This window comes from Nicotiana tabacum, chromosome 19 (genome assembly GCF_000715075.1).
Source record: "Nicotiana tabacum cultivar K326 chromosome 19, ASM71507v2, whole genome shotgun sequence".
Taxonomy (NCBI): Eukaryota; Viridiplantae; Streptophyta; class Magnoliopsida; order Solanales; family Solanaceae; genus Nicotiana; species Nicotiana tabacum.
The window spans coordinates 59607121-59625263 of record NC_134098.1 but is presented as its reverse complement, the minus strand read 5'-3'; the positions used below and the strand labels follow the sequence as shown (position 1 = coordinate 59625263).

Here is an 18143-nt window from a genome sequence, read left to right as displayed (position 1 = left end):
TTGATAAATATATGCTTTTAGTATAGAAAATAGATGCGCCATATATATCTCTTCAATTGTTTAATAGATGCGCCATATAATTGTAGTTCAAACCATAAGACTGAATTACCTGATATGTCTTCCTTAGATATATTGCTATCTTTCAAGTATAAGGCTATTTTTATTTAGGTTCTTATAGTGATTATGCGTAAGATCATCTCTTTAAATTGCTCTACATTTTCGAGGAATATTAGCATGTATTTTTTTGTATGGCAAGTGAAAATAGTTCATTTACTTTACGGTAAGTCCTTTCAACATAATAACTTAAATCTGGAGCGCGTTAAGTATGTTTTGGTCTAAATTTAGGCATATTAAAGTGCAGAATTCTTGTTTAAGATAATTTTGCAAGCAAAATAAGAGAAACTCAATAAATAAATTTTCTTTCATCATAAATAATTTTTAAAAAGTTTTTCTAGAATTACTTCTCCAAAAGATATCACTCTCAGATGGGGCGCACTTTAGTGCCTGTACCAAAAAGTGCAATAATGGAACCTTATGTTTCAAGTACTCCGTACATAAAGTATTAAAAAATGACTAAATTTTCTTTAAAATACTGTAATAATGGAACCATACGTAATCGAATTGGTCGTATCTTTCCAAAATTCAAAATTATTAATATGAAGAAGAATAGAAGTAGCAAACTGGAAGCCATTGGAAACGTCATTGAAGCATAAACAGAATATGGCGTGAGAAGGAAGTGCAACGAGGAAAAGGGAGTCCGTGCAACGGAGAAAATCATTGGTACAATGTAAATTTTGGTAGATGTAATTCAGAACCATCTTAACTATATCGAGAAAATCACTTCTTATTTCCTTCCTAATAAAAAATTAATTTTAATATCAAGTGTAATGCCAATAAGTCGTGTTAATAAGATAAAATAAAAATATATCATTTTCCATTATCGAAATCTGCCATTTTTGACAAATCTATATATGTATAAAAGAGGATCAAAGAGTGATGACATGGCACCTCTCTTAACCCAAGATTATTATTTTTTTGCTATTTTCCCTACTTATTCCTTATTTCTGGTTTAAATATGTCCGTTCCCAATCGTCTCAAATAAGTTATCCAACGTGAATAGACTCTTGCCTTTACAACTTCATCTATGCGGTGATTTAAAATAACTCAATCACTTAAGAGAAACTGAAGGGATAATTAAACATTAAATATGTTTTAAAAAAAATAGTCTCCTTGAAAGACCGTCATTTTAACCTTCGACTCTTCAGTTCTTCTTTTTTGTTGCAGTGTCATCTACAACAAACACAGTAAGCAAAGAATAAACCTTCGACTCTTCAGTTCTTCTTTTTTGTTGCAGTGTCTAAGCAAAGAATGAAAGTTTCTGGTGATGAAGAGTTTCGGTTTAACTACTACTCCCATTTTTTCTGATAGCACTTTCAATTGATTATGTTTTTCACTTACATATGTGCATATATCTTTGTACGCCCAACTAGCATTTTCTTATTTTTAAGGTAATTCTTTCCTTTTCAATTGCTTATGCTTTTGACTTACATATGTGCATATGTCTTTGTTGATCTGATAATATATGATGTTTGGTATTTTCTTTCATATATCTCATCATTGACTTTACAACAGAGAAGAAATCGACGGAGGAGAGACAATCAAACGTCAATGAGGAAGCTTTGGCCGAGAAGAAGCCCATGACCAGTTTGAACCTTCATATTTAATTGGTGTTTAATTTTATTTATCTCTATTTAGGCTCTTTATTTTTTCCTTTTTCTGTCCCAAAGCTTGAATTTGTTTTTCTCGACTTTGTGTCACTGTCATCCGAGGAAATTCAATGGACCAAGGAACTAGAGGATTTGATCCTACAACAAGAAATAGAAATGCAACTCAATCTTTGAGGCGATGATAGGAAACAGTTGGAAAGGTATGTTAAAATAACCGTTGACAATTGATCATGATTTTTATACGAAATAAATAAAAAATAAAAAAAACGATGACTAACTAACAGAGGGAGATAGAAAATTGAAAGTGCTTTTAACTCTACCGTTAAAGGAAGAAGGTACATGTTTCTTTTTAACCAAGAATGTAAGTGTTAGAATCTTAAAAAGGTTTATGATCGGGTTGATAAATTGCTTAGCATAAAAGAGGCATGTCTAATGGCGCCATCTCTTTTTTTCATAATATTTTGTTTTTTGAGGAAATACTAGAATTTCGATGCTTTTGAAAAGAAGTCAATTTACGTAATCGTGCAGGGACAATGACTAACTGTTGAGCCAAATTTTTTAGCAGAAGTCATCAAGCTGTATTCACAATCAGTCAATATAGTACAAATGCTCGGATGAATTTACAAGGTAGTATTATTTAGTAGACCTATTAAAGAAGTATAGCTTAGGATGTCTTTAGGTTGTTCTCTGTTTTTCCTATGGTGCTACAATTCCTACAGTTTAAAGTCATACAAATCTGGTGCTTCTCCCAAGGGTAAATTCTCCAACATATTTTACTGATTTTAGGCTTATTAATCTGTACGAGTTTGCAGGAAAATTTATCCAAGATAATGCAAAAAAGTTAGCAAATATTTTGCCTAACTAATATCAATAAATGCTTAGTCAGAGATCATTAGCTGAACGAAAAAAGAGATCTATGAGGTGCGATATCATAGGTTGAAATCGTATGATAAGGTGTCGAGGACTTTTGGGTTTAATTTTATAGCCTTAGATAGATAAGGTGTAGGTACTCTGTGAGCTAGAAGCATAATTTAATTTTGGTAGATCAAGAGGCAATGTGTTAGAAATCCCTATTGATAGTAAAATGAAGGAGTCGTGTAATGTAAATGAAATTAAGGATATTATATTTGAGATTTTGATTTTCACTTTCAATTGGTTAAAGTTTGGATTTAATTAACATTCACTGTGAATTGAAGATGAGATTTTGCGTTGTGAATGCAGTTTAAACTGTTATAATATGCCATTTATTCATTGTAATAATTCATAGTAGAATCAAATATTGGTTTTCATTTTATAAAATCAATAAATCAATAACTATAAAAATCAAGGAATACTATTTAATATAGTAATATTTTGAATAATTTTTATGATCGTGCACAAAGCGCGGGTAATTCCACTAGTTAAGAAATAAAAAAGTGTTATATAAAATGATGCAAATGAAATATTTATTACGTCTTTAAATGGCGCTGTACCTAAGATGTAAATAAATTTTTTAAATGATGGAACATTACGTAATCGAATTGGTAATATCTTTCCAAAATTTAAATAAATTAATTTGAAGGAAGAATAAAAGTAGCATACTGGAAACCAGTGGAAACGTCATTGAAGCATAAAGAGATTTATGGCGTGGAAGAAGTGCAAGGATTGAGGAAAAGGTGTCCGTGCAACTGAGAAAAGCAACCGTACAATGTAAATTTCTGGTAGAAAGTAGAAACCACCCTTTTTCTTTTCTTGGTAGAAACCACCTCTGCAGTTGTTTTTATGTCATCTTTAAATTTAGTCAAATATGGCTGCATATATTCATCTTCCACATTCAGCATTAGCAACCAGGGGAATCCAATGTTGAGGTAGCGGATTTATTTGAACCAATACTTTAAAATAAAAATTTATTAAAATTGTTATAAATAGTAAATAAGAATCTATATAACTTTAAAAATAGTGAAAACAATACTAAAGATTTTAAAAGTTGAACATATATAGTTTAAAACCTGAATTTGCTTTTGGTAAAAACAAGTATAGTCCATGTGCTCATTTCCAGGCTTGATTCCCATTTTAAATCCTAATTTTCAGGTCCTTCCACTGAACTCATACGAAGACAAAATATATATATATATATATATATATGAAATAATAGTGTACCGGTTGTACTGTTACGGCTTCAGAATTCAATAATATCCCAACCTCTATTTCATTAGCAATAGTAAAAGGGTAAGAAAGAAAAAGGACCGGTGGAGAGTCATCCATAATATATACTGTAGTGACCAAGAAAAATGTGTGTCGATAATTGGAAATATAATAATAATGATCTATTTCAAGGAATTAAGTTAGGTTTTTGTTTCCACTACTTGCTTTGGTGACAACCGCAGATGTTGCACATTTAGATATAAGTGAACTTGTCTTATTTGCAACTCAATTCAGACCGTACTTATTGAGTTCATATTCAATGTCTCTAAAGGAGTCTTCCACTCATTCTCCACTTATCTAATAAGTAGGTTGCTAGGTGTTTATTAAAAAAATGCGAACTCATTTTTTAGAAAATTAACCTAAATAGTTACTAACCCAACTGCTTAAACTAAAAATAGTTGGCGGATATATAATATTGGTATAATTTATGAATATGTATATACAACTGTGTATAATTATTACATAATCTATCTATATATACCGGTGAGAAAAAGTAAAAACTGAATTTGTCTAGCTATTTGTTTATACAATATCCCTTTTTATAAACTCTAAAACAAGCATCATCTAATAGCTCGCGATTATTTGACCCAAAATTTGGATTTAGGTTTAAACAATTAGATTTTCTAATAGAATAGAGGTAATCTTAGCCAATATTAATATCCAAAAGGTCGTTTAACTGATTTCGTGACAATAATAGCACGAGCTCTGTCACATAACAATGAATATAACAATGATAGTATTTAATGACTCAAGAACAAGAAAGACAACATTCAATAGTAATAAATAAAATATAATGGCATTTAAGTAAATAAATGCTAGTGAGATAACCGAAAAAGGGTTGAATTCGCTGATATTCCTCCTGACAATGATAAGTGATTGAGGAACCTTTGAATATTAGTATTCTTCTTGGATCGTGGGAGAAAAGTTAAAGTCAGATCTCAAGAAAAGATGTATTTTGTATATAAAGCAAGAATCTTCAAAGAATGTCAAAGTATTGTATCTTTTGATAAATAAACACTGGCTTCCTCGAATTAGCCATTAGGACGTTCATAAAAATTCGAAAAATCGAATCAAACCGACCAAAAATCCCGATACATTTTAGGTTTGGTTTGGTTTTGGTTTTGAATTTTAAAAACCGATCAAATTTGGTTTGGTTTTGGTTTTGAATTTTAAAAACCGATCAAATTTGGTTTGATCACACACACACACACACACACACACACACACACACACACACACACACACACACACACACACACACACACACACACACACACACACACACACACATATATATATATATATATATATATATATATATATATATATATATATATATATATATATATATATATACACGTGTATATTTTATACTCCTATAAAGTTTGTAAAATTTTATGGTACATATTAGTCATTTGTATTTTAGTCTAGTTCTTTGCTATTATAATAATCTAATTCTTTGCCTTTACATTATAGTTTGATTGGTAGTTTTTTTTTGCTATGTACAAGAATTTATTTCATGTTAAAAATAATCAATTTTTAATTGAGTACTTAAATTATTCATCACTATTTGATTCAATTATCATCAATATATCTTGGTAAATGATAGATTTCTCGAAGAGCAATTGGTTTGATAGTGTTACGCTGAAAATGTAGACGTCGGAATATGTGTTTGGTAGTGTATGTCTCATATTTAAGAAAAAATCGATAAATAAACGAAAAAACCGAAAAATCGATAAAAATCGACAAAAATCAAATCGATAAAAAACAGACTTAATTGGTTTGGTTTGGTTCCAATATTTTAAGAACCGACTTACTTAGTTTGGTTTTCTTTTAGAGAAAACCCGATCTAAACCGAACCATGAACACCCCTACCTATAACTACATATCTTTCTATTTATAAGGGAACATGAACCACAAACCCCTAATAGTATATATTCTAGGAATATTCACTGGAATATTCTCTTTAAAGTCCTATCCCTAAAACTAGCCGTTACTGCTTCGTTAAGGAGAGTACTCGTCCTCGACCTCGATCTCAGTTAACTCCTCAATCTAGCCTTCGTTCTTTGTCAAATCACTTCGACCTCGTCTTCATCTTTTGTTGAAATCATATTGATGACGTGTGACAACATTCGAAGGTTCTCCTGGTGTAGATGTGGCCTACATATAACTAGGATAATTTTTAGCCCATACAATTAGTTCTTCCGCTGGTTGAGGTCGTCTTCGGGGGCGAGTTCAATGAGCGGATAATATCATTCATGGTCGTCTTTATGGTCGAGCTCGCTGAATAGATAACATTGGTCATGAGCGTTGTGATGAGCAGATGATGTGGCTCTTTGTGGGCCGCATATTTCAAATCCCCTAAATTTCCCGGGTGATTTGTTGGAACTATCTAGTCCAAGGGAAGGAGTGACGTCATGATGTCGTGATGATGCTGGTTCCCGACGCGTTACGTCGATTCGCACGTGACCTTTGATTGGATCTGTCGTTTCGATTTTGGTGCCAATTATGATAAACCGTTTCGGGCTTGGTGCCAATTATGACAAACCGTTTTGGATTTGGTGCCTCAATCTTTATTAATAGGGGTGTTTCTTCATTAATCAAACTTTACTTCCTTTCATAATCCCTTTGCTCTCATAAACCCCATTTTCTCTCTTAAACCTTCTTTCATCTTCTGAGCTTTAACTTTCTTCCATACTCCTATCTTTTTTCATAGCCATGTCTAACCCTTCTTCTAATGCTAATGAAAAGAGTCATGTCATCCCTTTGGCAGTTGTGCTCCCTGCTCATAGAGAGGACGTTGTTGCCGTTGCAGAAGATGAATCTCTTCCTTTAGTGGAAGAGAACATCCCTCGCAATCCTGAGGCTAGGTCTGACCTTCAACGATCACCGTTGAACTGATCCCTGCTGATGAAAGTTTATATCATCAATAGCTCCTAAGCAGTTGGCTGAGTTCAATGCCAAATTTGGCCTCCCAATTACGTTGAACTGATCCCTGCTGATGAGGACGAGGTGCACGTTCATTGTCCCGGCTATTGTGCTCTCTATGCCTGCCCGTTCACCATAGGCTATTCGTTCCCCCTTCTCCCGCTGGTGGAGGAGTTTTGACGCCATTACGACATCTGCCCTGCTCAGCTCGCCCCTTATGTTTATAAGGTCATCAAATGTTGTCCAAGTTTGCTGAGCTAGCAGCGGTCGAGGTGACCATGCGGCACTTGGTGAATCTATTCGCACCTGGCTTCTATAGAGGGATGATGTTAAACCTTCGTCACCGTGGAGGAAAATGCTTGGTGGTGAGGATAGACGACAAGGGTAGTTACCAGTTCTGGCTCGACTACTTCTATGTCAAGACTGAGGCTATTGTGGCTAACGTCGATGGCTTCCCTGAAGCCTGAAAACATACCCGTAGGTGTTCGAATTTCTTTTATTTTTACCTTTTCAAGCACTTCGCCTATTGTAAATCGGTTGAATACTTCTTCTTTTCCTACAACCAATAATTGTCCTCCTCTTTTGGCGATACATACCACTGACTGGGTCGAGCAGGTTCTTCCCCACACAGTGAGGATTCGTGATTGGCCGAGCTTCTTTAAGAAGTTCAGTCTGTCCCTCCCTTCGATATGTAATATTTCTTTTCTGGCAGTGATTTTTTCTTATCTTTATTTTTATGTTGGCTCGCTTCGTTATAACCCCTTACGCTTCTTCTTCTTCATGTCCAGTTAGGGGGTCTTCCCGAAAGGGTAGGGTGCCCATGCCCATATTTAGAAGGAGAAAGGCTGCCACTCCTTCTGTTTCTGCCTCCGTCGTGTCTACCGCACCTTCCATATCCGCCTCCGTCCAGGCTGCTGCAGCTTCTCCATCCGCCTCCATCCCGGCTGCTGCATCCGCTCTTTAGTTATTCTCACTTGTTGATGAGGACGGCGAAGTCTCCTCTCATGGGGACTTAAGGCCCTATAAGAGGACGAACATGGACATCGGGGAGGGAGTCCCCATGGTCGTCGATTCAGTGGAGGATGACTTCACTCTTCGAGAGACAACGACGATACACATCGGAGACGATACTGGGGTGACCTCTGAGGCCCTGCAACTGGACGAGGTGAACAGGGGCGTGCTGGTATGTCCCGAGGGGGAGATGGTCTTAGAGAGAACACTCGGCGATGTCTTAGTGCCAACGAGGTAGGAAAAGGCTTCATCTTCTAGGCCGGCAGCAGACAACGAGGGTAAGGGAGAAGTCATCGATGAGGGCGATGAGTCAGGTTCTGACATGGACCCTGACGACCTTAGGATGATCGATGAGGGGCTCACCCAAATTGAGGTGAGGATGGAGGGAGGCTCTAGGACCATCACGATCGCAATGGATCTTGATTTGCTGCGAAATACCATGGAGATGGTCCCTATTCTCAGTCCTCTCTGCTCCGACACTGATGGTGTGACCCTCAAGGAGATAACTGACGGTACCTTGTCGAAGAACATTGTCGGGCTCGCTCTCAAGGTAAATATGGTTGTTTTCTCTTCTTTTCCTTTGACTTATTTTTAAGTTCTAACTTTCGCCTTTTCTTTGATTTGCAGACGGTCATTCTGGAAATTGAGAGTGCTCGGAGGGAGAAAAAATGTAAAGAAATTTACGTAAAGTTGAGGGGTAAGTATGAAGAGCACCATGGAAAGTACCGGGACCTTCAAAGGCAGTTTCATGAGTAGGGCGGAGACGAGCTGAAGAAGAAAGACGAGGAACTGATGGTGGTTGTGGGAAGATTCATCGTTCTTGAGGAGGTGTTGAAGAGAACAAAAGAAGAGGTTGAGCTGAGTAAGGGAGTGGAGGCCCAATGCAATGACCTTCAGACTCAGCTGGTTCAACTGCAAAGCTAGTTAGATGGATGCCAGCTTGAAATAGATACTCTCAGGGGGGAGATTGTTGAGAAACAGCAGAAACTCGAGCGGGCGGAGTCTTCCCGACTGGATGCTCGGAGAAAGATTGACATCCTTGAGCTGGCAAACAAGTCTCTTCGTTCTGAGCGGGAAAATGATCTATCGATGGCAAGGGCTAAGGAGGACCGGCTCGAGGAGAGGATCGGGGAGCTGGACAAGGAAAACTCCGAGATGCATGATCGAGTTGCTGCTCTTGAGGCTGAGAAGATCCAACTGCTTGTGTGTCCCACTTTGTCAAATGCCTCTAAGTATCATAACATTCCTCTGGAGTTGTACGAGGAGTGGATCCATGTTGAAGCCCGACTGGATATGCTCTGTGACTTGTATACAACGTGCATTATTTCTGAGACAAATCTCGAGGATGCTCGAGTCAAAGCTTGCGAGGCTCGACTCGCATGTAATTATGATTCTGCCATGCCTTTGCCTGGTTCCAAGGAGGATGATGAAGAGGGCATAGACCGGCTCGCGGATGGTGCCTTGTATGATTTCGCTTACCCTCAGGGCAAGGATAGAGAGGATGCCAGGGGCCGAGATGGTGATGGCCATTAGTTTTCGTTTTAACTTCTTATGTTTTTTGTTGGCGTCATTGAGCGCTTTTGTAAAAAAAACTCTTCATCTGAATATTAATATCAAAATTGAATTTTGTTTTACATATACCTTTTTCATTTTGGCGTTTCGTTTCTGTACTTGTATGTTTTGCTTCTCTATTCTTTTCATTGTTGTCATCCTCTAGGTGACCGTAGCCTCTGGGCCGAATAGTCGTGGGCTGTATCGGCTCTTTGTTTACAAAAGTCGAGTATGTCTCTTAGTTGAGGTGTGGCCGAGGGCCGCTAGGTATTGATCGAGCTTGGTCGAACTTAAACTTTTGCTAGCTCGTGGCCGAGGGCCGGTAGGTGTTGTTCGAGCTTGGTCGTACTTAACCATTTATTAAATTGTGGTTGAGGGCCGATAGGTGTTGTTCGAGCTTGGTCGAACTTAACCGTTTATTAAATCACGGCCGTGGTCGATAGGTGTTGTTCGAGGTGTTGTTCGAGCTTGGTCGAACTTAACCGTTTATTAAATCACGGTCGTGGCCGATAGGTGTTGTTCGAGCTTGGTCGAACTTAATCGTTTATTAAATCGTAGCGGAGGGCCGATAGGTGTTGTTCAAGATTGGTCGAGCTTAACTGTTTATTAAATTGTGGTCAAGGGCCGATATGTGTTCTTCGAGCTTGGTCGAACTTAACCATTTATTAAATTGTGGCCGAGGGCCGATAGGTGTTGTTCGAGCTTGGTCGAACTTAACCGTTAATTGGAGCGATTTCGATAAACGTATACTTCTATTATTTTGGCGTTGTTTCTCTGATTACATCATTTTGCCCTTGGACAAATTTTGGAGAGGGTTACAAGCTTTGGGTGTTGGTTGGAGTTCCAATCCCAGTCCCAGTATATCTTGTCCCTTCATTGTTCAACTTGGAGAATTTTGAGGTGTCGGGCAATGAAAAAATGTATCTGCTCTCGTGCGATCCAACGCGAGGTGTCCCGCTCGTCGCCTCGTTAAAAACCTCCTTAAGAAAATCCTATTGGGATAAAACTCAAGTGAGGGAAAAAAAGAGTACGACTTACAGGGCACTTCTTGTTTCTTAGAAGTTGAAGTACTTGAGATGACTGATATTCCAATTATTTGGTAGTAGCTTCCCTTCCATGGTTTCCAATTGGAACGAGCCTTTGTCTGTTTACCTATAATTTTTTACGGTCCGTCCTAATTCGTTCCCAATTTCTTTCTCGGGATCCTTATTTGCTTGGTTTTGGCTTTGAGTACGTAATATCCGACATTGAGTAATCGAACCTTTGCCTTTTTGTTGTATTAGTGTTCTGCTTGCTGTTTCTGAGCGACTATCCTTATGTACGCCATGTCTCGTCACTCCTCGACCTCGTCGAGATCTTGCCTCTTATTCTCGTCGTTATTGGTACCGCTTTCATAGGAGTACCTCAGGCTGGGTTCTCCGACTTAGACTGGTATGACTGCTTCTGTTCTGTAGACGAGGGAGTAAGGTGTTTCTCCTGTGCTCGTCTTTGGGGTACTCATGTGCGCCCATAACACTTCTGGGAGTTTTTCTGGCCAAATTCCCTTTGCTTCTTCAAGTTTCTTCTTCATGATATTTAGTATTGTCTTATCGGAGGATTCCGTTTGCCCGTTTCCAGCTGGGTGGTAACAAGTTGAAAGTATTCTTTTGATATACCATTTTTTGAAGAACTCGGTGGTTCTTCTTCCTCTGAACTGAGGTCCATTGTCGCAACTTATCTCTTTAGGTTGGCCGAATCGGCAGATGACGTTTCTCTATATGAAAGTGTTACCTTTTGTTCCGGAATTTAGGAAAATGCCCCTGCTTCCACCCATTTAGAGAAATAATTAGTTAAAACTAAAAGAAATCGTACATTACCTCGCTCCGACGGGAGTGAACCCATGATGTCCATTCCCCACTTAGTAAATGGCCAGGGAGAGGTAACCGAATGGACTACTATACGTTCTCTTGTATTAGTCATTATGAAGGAGACTGTATCTGGCCGCTTGCATTCTTAGTATTTAGCTTCCTTTTTATCGTTTGGGAGGGTGTCATCCTGCAAATACGTAATAATACAAATGCGCCAGTCTTAAGTTAAACTTATAGATTTTACCTCAATTTGGTCTAGTTACTGTGAGCACCTAATTTTTGACTATATTTGAATTTTTATCATCTTCTACTATGTAAATATTTTTAAAAATTTAATATATATTTTTTAGCTTTGTTACATTTTTTCTATATAGGGTAAAAATTAAAACTAATTTAAAAGGTAAATAATTACTATTAGTATTATTTTTATTTTTTATCTTTATTTTAAAATAAAATAAATTAAAAAAACCGAAAAAAATAATTTTTTTTTAAATTTTCGGATGGGAATAAAATAATAGGAAAATTAAAATTTTGGATAAAAAAAGTAAAAGTAAAAGTAGGTGAAAATTATTTTTTTTAAAAGTTAAAAGAAAGTGGAAAATTTAAAAAATAAAAGTAAAAGAATGTGAAAATTTTAAAAATAAAAAGTAAAAGAAAGTTGTAATTAAAAAATAAAAGTAAAGGTAGCTGAAAATTTTAAAAAAAAAGTAAAAGAAAGTGGAAATTAAAAAAAAAAAGTAAAAAAAGTGAAAAATAAATAAATAAAGTAAAAAAGATGAGAAATTAAAAAATAAAAGTAAATGAAAGTGGGGAATTATTATTTTTTTAAAAAAGAAAAAAATGGGAAGTGGGAATTCTTTTTAATTAAAACATAATAAAATAATAAAATAAAGAAAATCTTAAAAAATTCAGAATTTTTTTAATAAATAGAAGAGAAATGTGAGGAGAAAAAAAATTTCTATTCGTGTCATTCTTTCTCCGTCTTTCTTTCGAAAAAACCAGCAGCTTCACCACCCAAAAGCCATCAGCCCTTGACCACTTTTGAGCCATCATTAACCCCCCTCCCCCCCCCCCCAAACAGCTCCTAAAACATCCACTAAATCGCCGGTTTTGCAAGGTCGATTGAAGTTGTAAGTTGTAATTTTCCGCTCGGGTTTTCCGCGGTCCGAAGGGTCTAGTTGAGAGATATCCGATCATTGAGTGGTTGTAATTTAAATCCACAATCATCAATACACAAGTTCATTTCTCTTTCTATTTTGTTTTCTCATTAATGTTTTGGGTCACTCTATTTTAATTTAACTTTGAGTATGATATGGTCGAGTTTGCATCTGAGTGTGCTAAGACTAATTCGTTCTCATGTTGAGTGTTTGTTAAGATTAGTTTATTGTCCTTTTTGGTAGTTCATATAGTTAATCTTATTGATGAATATGTATTAATTTGTTACTTTTCTTGTTTATTCAATGAATTAATGGCTTTCCATTTTAGCATGCTTTAGTTTCATTTTGATCTCCTATCTTAGTGATTAAATTGGTTCTGCCCGTATCTATCTATTCCTACCATAAATTTAGTCTAGTTTCAAATAATGGTTAGCAGTAAAATTATAAGAGATTAGGTTGAGCCATGATTGGTGTAAGACTTAATTGGACTTTTCAGGCGTATTTATGGGCTAATTGTTGCCCAAGACCAAAAACAAATAAACATTCACAAGCTAGCCAACTTTTCCATAATTAGTTTACTTCGTTTCCTCCACAATAATATCCATACCTCATGACCTTACAATAATCTCAAAATTAGTAATTGAATAATATTCGAACATCGTAGCTTGCTTTAAGCGCGATTAATAATAACTTATCGTGACTATGGGTACCGTTCCCGTAGCATAGTCATGATACGTAAAGCCCAATTCAAGTGTGCGTTTCACGCGACTTGACCACAACTTCAAATAATTAAAATAAATATATTGTAAATCGCGGGTGCGTTTCACGTGGCGTGATTTGTAATATGTACAAAAATAACAAGTGCGCGACATCGCGACTTGTTCAAATAAATTCAATAAATATTAAAAACGGTAAAAGACAAAATGCACAATAGGTTTAAAACATGTAATAAATCAGATAATTAGGCCAAGTATTAATAGTTGAGCGACCGTGCTAAAACCATAAAATCCGGGAGTGCCTCACACCTTCTTCCGGGTTAACAGAATTCCTTACCTGGTCTTCTGATTTTCGCGGACCTTAAAATAGAGTCAAATTTTTTCGATTTGGGATTTAAAATAAACCGGTGACTTGGTACACCATAAATTATTCCAAGAGGCGACTCTGAATAAATAAATAATTCCATCTCGATTAATATCACTTTAATTGAAAAAACTCCCATATCCCTAAAGAAATGAGGTGTGACAGCTCTGGCGATTCCATTGGGGAACGAACTCAGAATCTCTGGTTCAGGGTTTAGAATTGGAGCTTAGAATAACTGTTATACTTGGCGTTTATTTATTATATGATTTTTTATGTGTTTGAGCCTAATGTGCTAAATGCCGCGTTTTACTACTTTGATATTATGTGAACTACATATAAACTGTTACGAAAACCCTTCTTCTCTCTGACTCTTCTAAATCTTCTAGGAAGCATGCTCTTCGCGTGGCTTCTTTTCTGTTAGAGTCATACCCTAATTTTAGAATGAGGATCTGACAAGTTGCAAAGCCGGTGAAGCTTCTGTATTCCCGGTACGCTGCCCTCCCCCCTTCCTCCCCCTCTCGGCTCGAGTTGTCCGCTTGGGTAAGCCAGGTCTAGAACAATACACCCATGATTTAAACTTAGAATGACATAACCTCATGTCGGATCTCTAGTAGGTACGCTTGTTTGCATCACGTGCATTCGACTTTGGGGACTCAACACAGGGGTTAGGTCCATCTAGGACAGGTGTACCCAAATTAAAATACCATCTTGATGCATCTTACATGCTACTTGTGCATCTGTTTGTTTCGGCTTGCATGTTGACTGATTTCTAGAATAGGGAAAGAAAATCAAAAAAAGAGAAAGAAAATAAGCCAATATTTTCAAAAGTCATGTTTCCTCTGTTCCGACAAAACTGTCCGAACTACGCGGGTCTGATTCTCACCAGATGTGAGATACCTTGACAAACCTCATCGGTTCCGGCCCCAATTTTCAAAAATCCAAAAATGTTTTCATTAATTCCTTATTTAGAAGTCTTTCCTTAGAAAATCCCCAATAAATAAATAAAAAAATTTAAAACCAAAAATATGTTCTTTCTTTTTAGAAGTCTTTCATTCGAAAAAGAAAATCAAATCAAAATCCAAAAATATTTTTTTTCTCTTTTAGAAATCTTTCTTCGGAAAAAATAAAATAAAAATCGAAATTCAAAAAAAAATATTTTCTTTCTTCTTTAGAAGTCTTTCTTTTCAAAAATTCTCAAAAACAAAACATAAAAATAAATATATTTAAAAAAACATTTAAAAAAATCAAAATCTAAAAATATTTCATTTACTCTTAAAGAAGTTTTCCTTTCAAAAATTCCCCTCTAAAATAAAAAAATCAAAACTCAAAAATATGTTCCTTGTTAGAAGTTTTCGCGGTCTGTTTTGTGTATGAGTAAAAAAGAAATAAAGGTAAAAAGGGTTTGTTTGTTTACTTTATTCCTGATCTTCCCTGAACTACGTAATGATCTAGTTCATGCGGTGTCATGATACGTAGGCAATCCCCATCGGATTCGATCATAGCCATAAACAAATTGAGTGAAAAAATAAACTAAAAAAAAGAAAAAACAATTGAGTGAAAAAGAAAGAAAAGAATGACAAAAAAATAACAAAGAAAAACAAAGAGCGAAAAACAACAAAAAGAGAAAGAAAAAAGAAATCAAGATATGAAAAAAAATTCAAAAAAAAAGAGCCTCCTTAGAAGGAATCAGTTCACCCCTGTTGGTGAATCATACTCGAGCTTGTTCCAAAAGCTAGTCAGGCTAGGTCTACTACAACCAGTAGCCCCAAACCGGCCTACCGGGCTAATGCTAGATGTGAATACCACTCTGGAGCAGTGAGACATGATACAGAAGACTGTTGGATTCTTAAGAGAGCAGTGGAATACCTCATCGAGGTCAAGACAATATTGCTTAGGGATGAAGAGACCCCTAATATGATGAACAATCTTCTGCCTTCTCACACCAATGGGCCAGTAGTCGGAATGATCTGTGAAGATGAAGAATTTGATCCAGCACTGAAAGCCACAGTAGCCATTTCCGCGGTAGAAGAGAAACCTAAAAACGGGCGCCAAACCTGAAAAGTTCTCTGTCAGATGGGAGTCTCGGTAGCCGGTCTTGCTATCTTTTCTGCGTCTGGATTATTTCAGGGTGTAATCTGGACGTTTTACTTTTTTTGTCTTACTTTCTGATGTAAACCCTTCTATCTTTAAAATTTTAAAAAAAATCAAATCAAATGAAATTAATATTTCATTGTACATGAATGTCTCTTTTCTTAATCTTGTCACTTTTCTTATTCTCTTTTCAGTTCTGTTCATGCAGATTTTAGTAACATGACATGCTTGTGGACTTCATGCCCAAATCCTAAAATGCCGTTAGACTTCGAAATAATGAATCAAGAAGCAGAATGCAATGAATATGAGGTTAAGGAAATAAAACAAAAAATCGGAACAGTATGAGAATAAGCCTATGCCAAGCTTGATTGAAACCTGCATAAGTTGAAATTCCCTATCTCCGGGTCATTGTTGAAGCCGAGATTGAGGATAAAGATTGGGTCAAGAACCGAGTGGAACAATTGATACTTATTGATGAAAAGCGATTGGCCACAATTTGCCACGGGCAGTTGTACCAACAAAGAATGGCTCGTGTCTACAACAAGAAAGTGCATCCCAGGAAATTTGAAATAGAACAACTCATCCTGAGATGTATCCTCATACCTCATGATGAAGCTAAAGGAAAATTGGCTCCAAATTGGAAATGTCCATATATTGTAACGAGAGTATTGCAAAAGAAAGCGTTGTACCTGGGAAGCATCAAATTAAATGTTCCTGAAACAACTGTCAATGCGGATGCAGTCAAAAGGTACTATGTTTGACCATCTATGTGGCATTAATGTTCTCTGATTGGGATGACGAAGGCTTTCATTCTCGCTATCCAAACATCATTAACCCTTTTGCTAACCCTTTTGAGTCAGTTACCTTTCTTTGATTACCCTCTTTAGAACCTGAAGATGTTATTAAAAAAAAACAAGAAATAAAAAAGATAAGAAAAACAAAACAAAGAAGACAAAAAAAATAAGAAAGCAAAACAAAAATCAAACAAGTTCATATTACTTGAACTACGTTTGACTTGATTCCTAAAGGATACTTAGGCAACCTCTCTCTAGGGTTAAGTCACTCCAAAACAAAAATCCAAATTCCCCCAAAAATGAAACTGGGACAGATGTTATAATGGTCCGGCGATGGTTTTGCCTGAAATGTTCCAAATTTGTAATTCAATCCAAATTCTTTTTACCCCAAATCCTGTTCAAGTCCTTCCGATCAATCGGCAAAGAGGTTCAAAATGAGAGGATACAGTTACTTGGATCTGATGTAATCAAATGAGAGAAATTAAAATGAGAGAGTCTTGTTAGTGAAAACTCGCAAGAGCACTATAAGGCGATGGTGAGAAGAGAAATGAGAGAGGTCAGTTGGTGAAAACCCGCAAAGGGCGCCACTGATCGAAAAAAGGATTCCCACAGTTACTGGCATCGACACAGTCCTGGGAAATATTTCTCGGTTTCGAGGCAAATGTTTGATGAATTTATGAGTGTCGGACGGTTTAAACAGATCAAGCATCTAGTACAAAAGGCATTTCATGTTCATTGAAGTCCGCATGTACTCCAGATAAGTCCTTCTTCCCTTTCCCCGAAAGGGATACCTCTTGTCTAAATTCATTTGTCCATTCCATTGTTTGTTTTTCTTTGAATTCCTTTCGGTCTAACTCTATTCCAAAACTAAGGCAAATAAGGGATGGCAAGACTGATTTACAGGGCTTTTGTTTGATATAAGCTAATATATGCAAAAGGCACCTAGCCTCGGCAGGGGCATCAAGTTGACCCCGACTGGCCATAGCAGCCGATGCTTCGAAATAAAAAAGCTCTCAAAAGAAGAAAATCAAATTGAAGTGCCTATGAGGGCGAAATGAAATTGAAAAGGTTTAGTCCCACGTGGCTAACCGTCATGGAAAAGTGTGAAAAGCCAAAGATTCCCCAACACTCTGAAATTGAAAGCTTTGGAAGAACGAATGTCAAATACCCACAAAGGCAAAACAAAGATTGAAAAGGTTAGGTCCCACGTGACCAACCGTTATGGCAAGGTTTGGAAAAGCCAAAGTTTATCCGGGGCCAAAAGTGTAATCGATATTCAGGAAATAACCAGTTGCAAGTGAAAATTATCATAAAAAAAGCCGGCCAAGATCAAGCGACTGAAACACTCAAGGCCGAAAAACCAACCGTCGTTTGAAACTAACAATTGTTCTTTGTTTGAAAAAAAAAAAGGAAATAGGTGCCATCCAAAAGAAACCTTGCAAGAAGCAGGTGCAACCAAAAAAAAAAGAAGAGAAAACACAAGGAGAAATCGCGCGGGAGATAGAAACAGCTCTACAACAACAACTCCAAAAGGGAAGTCTTCTCCAAACTCTTTCCCGCATTTTACTCATTCTTTTTTCAAAAAATGATGAAAAAGAAAGAAAAGAAAGAAAGTTCAAAATCATGATAGTATAGGGTCTCCAATCCCTAGCTGCGTTTTCCAACATAGGGTCTCCACTCCTTAGTTGATTTTATTTTAGACATGGTCTCCACTCCCTAGTCGCCTTTTCCAACATAGGGTCTCCACTCCCTAGTTGATTTTATTTTAGACAT

At 36.6% G+C, this 18143-nt stretch overlaps 1 long non-coding RNA gene across 2 annotated transcripts; it reads left to right on the top strand.

The window, feature by feature from the left end:
• Positions 1–793: 793 nt before the first annotated feature.
• LOC142173347 (uncharacterized) lies at positions 794–3551 on the top strand. Of its 2 annotated transcripts, none has more exons than XR_012703112.1 (3): positions 794–1304; positions 1633–1927; positions 2256–3551. It is a non-coding gene; the product is annotated as an uncharacterized LOC142173347 (long non-coding RNA). The 2 variants fall into 2 exon arrangements; XR_012703111.1 differs by having other exon boundaries at positions 794–1508.
• The last annotated feature ends 14592 nt before the right edge of the window (positions 3552–18143 follow it).